Genomic DNA, 11587 nt, shown 5'->3' on the forward strand with positions numbered 1-11587 from the left:
AGATGATTATAATGATTTTATCATGTTCTGCTAATTGGGATGTTTGGATTTGTGGGTTAATTGGAAATACTAGTTTATGGCATTTTCGCCTTGCTGTGGTTTAGATGGCACCAGCATTAACCCTCTGTCTTCAGGGCACATTGTAGTCAGAGTCAGTCTGGAGAGCCTTATTCCTTGGTTGTCAGAGCGGACAGAGAGGGGAGAGGTACAGCTGTGGCATATGGAACAAGCATTACTCCTTCTGCTTTGAATCTTTCCAATAGCAATCTAGGGTTTCTCATTGCTACTGATCTGTCATCCTGCAGATAGAATTGCAGGCAGCTGAGCATAGGTTACGTGGGCAACACAATGGGTAGCATAAAACTATTCATGCATACTCACAAACATTTGAAGTCCAGGACACTGTAGGCCAAATCACTTTTGGATGTATATTCAGTTTGTGAGTGAGGAGCACTCAGATGCTACAGACTGGGGTACCATAGAAGTGCTTGTGACAGCATCATCATGAAAGCTGGTTGCATGCATCTGAAGTCTGAGTTTTGCCCAAACGTGATCACATATTCTCCAGTTCTATATATATTCAGACCTGCCCTACACCTATCCTTCACCCCAAAATAAAAACAGTCTTAAACAAGGCAAGACTTTAGAGATCCACCCTAAGACTTGATAACTTTGAAACATAATTCATATGATACAACTGCATTCATTTATTCTCCATGCAGTTACGCTGACCTCTGCATTTGCAAGGCATATACGTCTCTCAGCACAGAGTTTAATTTAATGGTTGTAAGCCCTGGCAGAATCAATGTTTTACCTTTCAGCTGTGCCAAGCTATAGGAACTCTGAATTTTAAGCACTTTAGTAGAGCTGGTGCACTGGCATGTGCATGTGGTTGTTAATCTTTTGTAATGTCTGTCTGTATCTTATGTTCCTATATGGGCTCGTTTCACCATATCTGAGTTACTAGGACTCCCACAGGAGGATGAGAAACACATTTGTGTCTGACTAAAACTTAACATCTGGCCAGGTATGCAATTACTTGTATACATGAGACCATCAGAAGCCCAAGCCTGCAACGTTGGATGCTCCCTTTAAGTTGTCAAGCACCTGTAGGTTGAGAAAACTGCACAGTGAAAGGTAGCTCCCTGTGAGGACAAACCCAGTATATATACATTATCTCATAGAAGTACTGCATGCATGTTGCAAAGAGTAAAGGCTGTATATCTCCCATATCTGCCAAGCAGGTCTCTTACAGAAATTTTGACTCGGTTGCATCAGAAATTGGCACTAGACATGAGCGGAAAATGTTTTCCTAAGTCAATACTGAATGATGAGCAGAAAGGGCAAGCGCCCACAGCTGTTTTACTCCTGCAGTTTGCATAAGCACAGCTGTGCTTGCTTGAGTATGTGTGGAAGAAGCAAAAACACTTACTTTATTTAGGGATGTGGCATTTTCCCATCCCATTCCTGTTTTAAGTGGATCAAGGCTCATCTAGCACTTCATTATGCTTTTGATCATGTATATTTGGAGGTTTGTATGCAAATCATTTATTATTGGCCAAACCGGGAAGAGAGAGACATCTGGTAAAGAGGAATAGGCACTGCTACGACCAGTATAACAGCACCCTGGCTGCAAGAGCACTTGTCAGGCTGGAACCTGTGTAGAGGGAAAGCTAGAATAGCTCAGTGGAAGGCAGAAGAGACTCTCCTCAATACAGCTAATCAACTGAAATAGCTGACAGTGTGGGTTTATTAAATGTATCTTAAATATAATCAAGACCAATCAAGGAGGAAGTGGCCATCTTGATATTCAGATGGTGTAATTAGAAATGAGAGATGCAGTTAGCATTGAAATGAATGAGGCAAATGTCTCAACATCATCCACACTGGGGGGAGGGGGTTGCACTGGAGCTACATTGATATAGCTGCACTCAAAAGGTGAGATCAGCTGTATGCAGTGATGGAGATAGGCCTCTGCCTATGCAGATAGGCCTCAGCCAGTTAACTAAAATAACCAGCATCTGCTAAGAGGAATTCCTTGGGCCAGCATCCTCTGAAGTTATAACAAAGGGTGTGCCTACACTGCTGTGACATATGTAAACTAACTTTAAATGAGCTAGCTCAGGTACTATTAGCAGGGTAGCTGTGGTTGCAGGGAATTCAGTGAGAGCTGCAAAACCTGCCTGAGGAGCTGGGAAATACTCAGTCCCTTCATATGTGTGAGCCCCACTGGTAATGCGACTATACTGCTAGCATGCCCAGGCTACCTATTTTAAATATACCTTAGATACGTGTACAAAAAGAGCAGTCACTGCAATAACTGCAGTGGAGATGCACCTGAAGTGTAGTTTTCATACTGTTATTGAGACCACCAAATTTCTTTCTATGACTGTTACAGAAATCTAGCTAAATCCCCTTGTGATGACGTGAAAACCTTGATATTAGTGACGTAATCAAGAATACAAACCCCGGTCTTATCAAATGCTACCTTTCAGACGAATATTAGAAATGATGCAAATAAACTTAGGTAGACACGATTATTCATTCTGCAAATGATTATTTGCGTAAATATGATATCTTTTGTTAGACCAACTACATAGTTGGAAAAACTATTCTTTGCAAGCTTTCAGGCACAAACACCCTTCTTCAGGCATGTGAACATAGCAAACATGATGGCAGTTAGTCCTACTTGGGGAAATATCAGTGGGTGAGAAAGCAGTGACCCCCCCAAAATGAGCCCCTACAGATTTGCTTCTGACAACCATCTCTTAGTAGTCAACCTCTGACAACCATCTCTCAGTTTCCCTGATTTTGGTGGACTGTATCTTGGATAACTCTGCAAAGCGAGAACTTTCTCAGGACATAGTTGAAGAGCCAGCAAGGTGCAAGGAGAGCTTTTCTCTCAACTGTACGAGTTAAGTGGGTATTAAAAAACCAAGGGGCTTAAATCTTCCCTGCTTCTAATACCTGATGGGGCTCCACAGCGCTGAGTAGGCTTCATGATTCTACAGTTGCCCAGTGTTGCATGAGCTAGAGCGGGGAGCCAATTTACAGCCTGCAGGCCAGATCTGACCCAAAGGGCAGTGTCATGTTGCCTCTGGGGCTTGTACAAGGACTGGGAATTTGAGAATGGGGCAAGTGGGGACAGGACCTGCTGCTGAAATCCAGAACACAGAGCCCCATTGGTGGTACAGGTCAGCAACGGGCTGAGCGATGGCTGTGTTAACCCCCATGGCCACTGCTGCCACTGCTCATTCCATCACCATATCTTGGCGTGGCCCATGAAAAACTCTGCAGTGGAGATCCAGCCTGGGGGCACAAGGGTAAATTTGACACCCCTGAGCTAGAACAGTCTAGGTCACACACTGGGGAACATTAGCTAGTGTAGAATTTGCTTATTGGGTCAGGCCTGTTAAAGCCATCCTGATCGTTCTGCCTGTATTCTCCTAAATCTTTCATCACTCAATCTTCCAGGAAAAAAACATGGAAAACAAGACCTTAGTATATATTTAAAAAAACATAAGCACCATCTTCTCCTTCACTTTTTTTCTACAGGGTGGGGGAAAATTGTAGGGTTTTAGTATTGATGATAAAGCAAAATGGCATCTGCCTGGTTTCTTTTTTTCTTTGCAGTTCCTCTTCAGTGAAGTCTGTCTGTGACATCACTGACAGGCTGTCGGAGAATGACAGATGTGACCTGGCTACTAAAACTAGTTCAGGTTGGCGTTGGGGCATATGAATGATGCTGGAAAGAATGCGGACCCAGTCATGTGTGGCATGAAATGTTACATTACTGTCAAAAAAAAGCAAAACAAATAATATTCTTTGTTCCCCATAAGGGGAAGCTGCACTGCAGCTCCTGTAGGGATAAAGCCACCTTCCATCAAGGTCACTGACATAATATAACATATACCATAGTCTGTGCACCCAGCACCACACAGCAGGCTTTGGATGGCCCTTGGCTACACACTTAGTGTCCAGCTGCTCCTGCCATGCCATTTGGAGTTATAGACTGCTGTATTGATATATCCCTGGCAGAGCTGGAACTGGTCAAGCACTTAAGGGTAAAACAGTTCCAGTGTTGTATATGAAAAATACTTAAACCAGTAGGGAAGAAGTGAATGAGATTAGGGGGCTTTGCAAGCACTTAAGATGACTGGTTATAGGATGTCAGGGAGACTTATCAGATAATGCTAGAGCCTCTGTTATGCACTAGCTTGTGCCTGCTTAGCTCCCTCCAGTTCACATTTAACAATATTATTGTTTCCCCCAGGATTGTGCAGTTTTAGGCCTTATTCTGTTCTCAGTTACACCTCAGTACTCAGAACAGTCATATTTGAAGTAGCATTGTTTAAACAGAATTGTGGGACACCTACAGAGCTGCAGCTGGAATCAGAATCTGTCTCTAGGGCCCTGGCAGATGTTAAAACAATGGCATGATTTGGATTGGAGAAATGTTATGTCCCACCCCAAACATCACGCTTCTTACCATGTCAGACAATCCATTGGTTTTCATCATGCCGCTGCTGAGATGCTCCCAACCCAATTATGCAGATTGGGCAAGGGGCAGCTCTGTCCCCAACCCAGGGTTGCCCCCTGGCCCCAGCATGTTCCAGATGTGGAGCTGTCTGGCCTCATCTAAGAATCAGTTGCTTGTTAGACCTGGCCGCAACAATCCTTGATTTTGTTTGAGACGCAAGGCTGTCTGGAGTGGGTCCAATAATCAGTTGATTTTCAGACCTAGCCCTGGAACAGTCCTGCTGCACTCGTGGCTTTTAGAAGTCCTGGGACTTTGGGATCAGGGATCCCCTCTCCCCTATCTTGGGGTCCCTGTGTGCTGGGACATCTAAAAAGCTTGGGTTCAAACTGACTCACCTGCAGTCTGGCATTTTAAAGGCTGCCAGACTCAGGGGTTGCCAGGTTCCTGGTGGTCAGGGCCCCTTGGCTCCCCCTGCCAAAGAACCTTGTGTCAGGTTATAGCTTCAAACCCAGGGTCTCAGCCTGCCCCCCTACAGCTGATCAACCATACTGGTCAAGGTGGGCATGAAGCCTCCAGCAGGGCCTAACTTTCTGCCGAGTCCCTGTCACCAGAGTGGCCAGCTGAGGTAAGCTGACTTTCCAGTTCCCCCATGTAAACCCCTGAGTCAGTACAGGAAGTCTCTGGGCAACAGGGCTTTTCCTTGCTCCTGACTGCTGTGCTGCTCCTCTGGCTTGATTACTGACTACTCTTGACCGGACTACTCTGGTCACCTGACTTCGCACATTGGCAACCTCACTGTCCTTCTACTTCTGTGCCCTATACTTGGCTTGATTGTAGACTCTGCTCTCTGCCTGATCTCTTAGCTGATGAGAACAGGATGGGTTTCAACACTGACAAGTGCAAGGTGCTGCACCTGGGAAGGAAGAACCAGCAGCATACCTACAGGCTGGGGAACTCCCTTCTCATCAGTGCAGAGGCAGAAAAGGATCTTGGAGTCATTATTGATGCCAAAATGGACATGGGCCGACAGTGTGGGGACGCAGTCAGGAAAGCCAACCACACCTTGTCATGCATCCATAGCAGGTCCAAGGAGGTGATCCTCCCCCTCTATGCGACACTGGTCAGGCCGCAGTTGGAGTACTGCATCCAGTTCTGGGCGCCGCACTTCAGGAGGTCTCACAATCAGTCACTGATTGTGTGTCACTGACTGATTGTGAGACCCAAACACGCTCATTTCTGGTCCCCAGTATAAATCTGGCTTTATCACAAACAAATTGAATGTCTTCGTTGTGCTGCTGAATGGGTATGTCCATTGTAATAATCAGCCATCTAAATCTTTGGAGGCAGTTTTTTCAGAGGTTGCAGTAACTTCACTTACAATGGAGAGCAACAGTTCAGGATTAAGATATATTAGGAGCATTAACATGGCATTACAGCTATCTCTGCTGTATCTATATGGTTGGCCTACATCTTAAAATCTACTGGACAGTTCTGATTTTCAGACAGTCTCACATTTCTTTTGGGAGCTCCAGCACAATTATTTTTGTGTTGTTGCAAGCTGATTCTTGCTGAACTGCATTGTAGAACTGAGGTAAGTGTTGTATTTTAGAGTCTGATTTTGCCAATTTTTTATTTGACATACATGCACTCAGGCTGAAAGGAACAAAGTAGATCTGCTTTGCTCTGTGAATCTAGTACCAGTTCTGTTAAGTTACTTTTCCCCTGAGGCAGGGGTGTCCAGCTTGCCTTGTCTCTCTGGGCTGGATCTGGACTATGGGACTCCTTGCAGGCCAGATCCAGCCCAGGACACAAGGAAGTAGGAGTGGTGGTAGTGGAGCATGTGGTAGCAGAGACGCTGTCAATGGCAGCAGGACACATGGTGGCAGCTTCAGCCCTTGCTGCTTCTTTGTGTTCTGGTCTGGATCCTGTCATTATTTATAGAAAGTTATCCTCAAGTTGCTTTTGGCCAGCCAAGGTGCCTTCCCATCTGAATAGATCAGAAAAAATTTCCAGTTCTTTGCAAAATTATTTTCCTGCATGATGCAGAACTGCCCTGGGGCAGTACCTGGAGCTTTTAAACCAATATAAAATCTCTTTGCTTCACTGTAAAATTGTCTTCTTATCCCCATACACATTCCAGTGTCTATCTTCTTTCACATCCTTCCATCTCTTTCTCTGAATAAATAAAGATCTTGGCCGCTGACAGACACGGGAGACAAAAAAGGGTGCTTTACTTTCAGCTCGGTGAACCTCTGTGCAGAGCACAGTGCATGCCCAGAAAAGGAACCACATCAGTTTGACTTGGCTCACCCAGCGTCTGTATAGATTGCTGCTTCTGCAGGGCTGGCACTTTTATCTAATAGCTGCTTCAGCTATTAGATAAAAGTGCCAAAAAGCCCCACTGAAGCACACAATCTATATAGATGCTGGGGAGCTGGGTCAAATTGATGTGGTTCCTATTCCAGTAAATAGCCATTCCCCACCTCCCCTCCCCCACATCTATCAGTGCCCCTTGTTCCTATGCAGTTTTCACGCTTCATCCTAGGTTTTGGGCATCAACATAAACATTTTGCCTTGGGCTGAAACAATAAAGTGGTTTTCAAATTCAGTGCCATGAGATATGTTTCATAACACTAGATACATCTGTTACACATTTCTGAGCTTAGGTGCATATAACTCTTAGCTCTGGGGGCAGACAGTTGGCTTGTGTGAAATCCAAAAGTTGGCTTGAGTTTGAAAGCTGCGAAGATTTAATGGAAACAAAATCAAAAGAGCAAATTGTTTCTTGATCTCTGCAGCTTTGCAAAAGATATAATTGCTGCTGCTGCTGACATGATCCAACCAGAACTGGGATCTGTGAGGGGCTGAGCACAAGCTGTGAGCTCATTCTAGCCACTAAAGTATGAGAGGCAAGCTTTCATTCACATCCATTAAGCAGCAGTGTCAGCATGATTTCTAGAAATCGTTTATTGCTTTACTTTGTTTGTTTGAATGGCAAAAGAAGCCCTGGAAGTGAGAGGTCCTATTTGTCATCAAGTGGAATTGATGAGATTACATTTCCATTTGGAGGGAATGAGTTATTATGGTTGTTTGCACATTAATGATCTCTATTTTTGGCCCCTGGAGGAGAATGGTGCTTTGTCACTTGCATGCTTTCAGGTGTTTGACATAGGGAAAGGCATGGCAGTCCCCCAGGTATAAAAGCAAAGAGTGCTATACCCCCTCCCCTCCCCTTTCCTCCCCTTGGTAGCACTGGGAATGTAAGTTTTCATTTATTGGTATGTCAAATATGTCTGATAACCAATTTCTGCAGTAGCCAAGACTATATCACCATATTGTCATCACAGTAACCAACCGTAAACTTCACCAAACATACAATAACCAATACTGCATTGCCATACCAACATCACAGTAGCTAACATCATACCACTTCATCACTGCCACAATCACTGTGTTGAAGTATGGTACCACTAGTACAATAACCAACAATATACTGCTTAAGGATATTCACAGTAACCAACTTTATAGTATGTCACCACTACCATGGAAATAGCATTTTATTACATCATCATAATCTTGATAACCAAACTCCTACCATGTCATAGTGGATCCAAGAAAAATAGTACTGTATCTAGACACCACACCGCATTAACCACACCAGACCAAAGAACCAGTTTTATGATAACACACCAGCCCATGAGCACTTCCACCCTTTTTGGCAGTAGAAAGTATTATCCTTTTCACTTCTGCTGCTGGTGAAACCAAATTGATAGGGATTATTTGGCATCTGAGCTACAATTTTAGTCTTTCATGAAAGGCTTTGTAGACAAGCAGTAAGTCACTGAGGAGATGCATGCTCGCTTTCCTCTTTCTGTGTTGTTGTTTTCATGCACATTACAATTAAATAGTTTTAGATAGGCAAAGCCACCATTATGTTTAGCCGCAAGTTAAATGCATCACTGTGCAGCCCACTAATTATTACATGTGGCTTCAGTGTTTCATTACTAATTAAGCAGTGTTGAATGGTACTATCAAATTGTAGCTTTTAGTTAAGAGTAGTTTAGTCACACAAACTATATATTTTGCTGTTTGGTACTTCATATAAACTTATTTAGGGGAAAATTACATAGCAGTATTTTAAATAGTCTTTAATTTTTGCATCCAGTCGTTACTGGTGATGAAAGACAAGTAGCATGTGAGATCACCTTGGGTGAAGGGGTGATCACGCCTTGTTCACGCCTTGCACCTTTCTTTTTTTGCAGTTGAAGCTTGCTATTGCCTTATTTCACTGAATTTAGCTTTCACTTTTAGGATGAAATTCTCTTCCCATGGCAAAATTATATTTGCCCTAGTGGTAGCAAAACTACCAGACTTCAGTGAATCTGAGATTTCACCTTTGTCATCTGCACTTGTGTATTTTAAAGCTTTGAAATCCATACAGATTTCATATTAGTTTGGCATTTCGCAGAAATAAAATCCAGTGATCACGGACTCATGAAAATTAAATGTCAAAGTTCACTGCAGTATCGACCCAGGTGGGTGTTTTCAAACCATGGGCCATGTTCAAAGATGGTGCTTGGGATGGTGCAAGTTAGGCTTCCTTAATATGCTGCTCTAAACAGTCTTCCAATTACTCTGCACATGTGCAGGACACTAAATCGTATGCTGAGCAGCTAGGTGAATCTGTAAGAAGTTTTCCATATAACTAGCTCCTGCCCTACTTGCACTAGCACTTTTGATACTTTGTAGAGCTGAAAGAAAGTGTAAGTTACACCAACCCAGATTCACTTAAACATGAGTCAGTTGAACATAGGTAGATCAGGGGAGTCTAACTGAGCAGAAGGGACTATAAGTAAATGTGAGAACATTTAATTTATTCTCCCTGGAAGCTCAGCCTGCTTGGCTGTAGTTCATCCCCAAGATATAACTGCCTTTGAAGTCGGTTAAGATGAGCTTGTAAAATTTTGTAGTAGAACTAGCTGGCAACCCTTAATAATGTTATTTTGGAGTTTGTCGCTCCAAGCAGAAATTCTCCCATCATCTAATAACTCTCACTCAGAAGTTAAGTCTATACCCTATAGCCAGAGATCAGAGGTATGATTAGAGCATGTTCCTGAGCCAGCTTTAATCAACAGCAGCAAGGCCACAGCAGCACAAGTTTAAGCATACACTATGCAAGCCCACCTGGGATGCTATCACCTACACTAGGAGTTTGTCTACACTGGTCTGTGCCAGGATGACACTTTCTTTGCTCATACTACCTGACCCACTTACCTCAGATATATCTACAGATCCTGATATCATATCTCCAAGTATAATGAAGACATTAGTCACCGGGGGGGGGCGGTGTCAGAACTGTATATTTGACAGAGGCTTTTCCAGCCCATTTCTCAGTCTCGGTTTGAAAAACAGTGCTCCGCCTTTATGCATTATCCCAAAGTTATGCATTATCTGCGCCAAAGTTACACCAGGGCTGATTTTTCACTCAGTGTCTGCAAAGGTAGACATGCTGTTTGAAGCATAGTGAGTGCCTTTGAAGTGCTCCAAATGGGGTGTATCTATATGTGCAATTAATTGAAAGCAATAAACTGCAAAGCAGTTTGAGCCAGAGTAAACTACTCCCAGGTACAGTGTCTACACATGCTCCCAGGACAATTTGAGCTGGGGCAGAGCAGTTTATGCCAGAGCTGGAGGCATGAGGGTTTAGCCCCGGGCTCGTAATGGCAGCATTGGGCAGTGGAGTGGCTGGCTAAAGTGTGGAGCCATGTGGGTTGGCAGCAGGCAGGAGTCTGGCCCCCTGCTGGCTGGGCTGACTCTGTGAAATTTATGCTTGTGGTCAACGTCTACATGTGCATTTAATCGTAATTAATTACCCCACTGTAAGATAGTACTGTCCCTGACGGTACTATCTTATGGCAGTGTTAAATAGTTTACTGTGGCCTAATAGTGTCACACATGTAGACAGTGATGCTTTACTCCGCAACTAGTCTGTTCTGCAGTTAAGTGCCTGTGTAGATGCAGCCACAGGGTGGGATACTGATGTGCACAGCTGAAATAGCTCTTAAAAAAATGACCCTCAAAAAAGAGGAACATCTTTAAAGCGCTTCCTTTTGAAGTGCTTCTGAAAACACCTGTACACTCCAGCAGTCCTTCAGTACTCTACTCCCCTGACCATCAAGGGGGAGGTGGAGGGGAGAGCAGGGTGGACAGCTAATGGATACTATCTTGGGCTTCTGGCTAACGGATGCTGTCTTGGGTTCCTGGCTGGAAATGTCCAGACACTGGAGGCCAAAAGGCATGTAGAGATTCCTGCTTTCCATCCCCGTGGCTGGAGGACTGATGCAGCATACCTTCAGAGCAATTTTGCTGTTCTCTGGGAGCTGGGAGGGAGGAGTACATGTACATTTGCACAGTGCCCAATTTGAAGCACTCTGGGATTCAGAATGCTTGAAATGCATGTCTGTCCCTGCCCAAAGAACTTTGTTAAGAGTAGAGGCTTGCAGAATGAACTTTTGTTGGATCCGGTTTTAATATTCCTTCAGCTCTTGTTAGATAGTGTTCTCAACTGCTTTTTGGTCTCCAGATAAAAGTCAGTCATGCTGCTTTTCTTTTGCCCATGGTTCTAAGGAAGGGACTGACCTATATGTAAGCTACTGTCCTTGCACTGGTGAAATCTTAAAAGGATCCAAGGGTGGAATATTTTTAAATATAGTTAAAAATTTATGTTGTGTGACGTGTTTAAAGATATCTGGGATCCAGATGGTCCTAAGTAGCTGCATGTCAAGAAAGTGTAACCAGTGACTACTAAGAGTGATTGTAGCTGTCACTGTTTGTGAAGAGGGACCAGTGCAAGGGTGATGTCAATAATGGTGTCAGTAGTAATGTGAGCTGGTATACTTTACATACTCTGGGCCTTTTGGTGCCTGGTAGTGACTATATTTTGTTGGAGATGGTAAGAAGGAACACTACTTCACCATGAGCTCCAGGAGGCTTCCCAGGAATAGAGCCGATTAGGGATTTTTTGATGAAGTAGCTTTTTATAAGAAAATGTAATTTGTTGAAACGGAAACTTTCCTAGGAATGTGCTAGTTTCAGCTAAGCTTTTGT

The 11587-nt window shown here is 43.8% G+C and overlaps 1 protein-coding gene across 1 annotated transcript in view; it reads left to right on the forward strand.

The window, feature by feature from the left end:
• LOC102380750 (oxysterol-binding protein 2) overlaps positions 1–11587 on the forward strand; it is a 346753-nt gene that overhangs the window by 162947 nt on the left and 172219 nt on the right.

Source organism: Alligator sinensis, unplaced genomic scaffold, assembly GCF_000455745.1.
Source record: "Alligator sinensis unplaced genomic scaffold, ASM45574v1 scaffold1108_1, whole genome shotgun sequence".
Lineage (NCBI taxonomy): Eukaryota > Metazoa > Chordata > Crocodylia > Alligatoridae > Alligator > Alligator sinensis.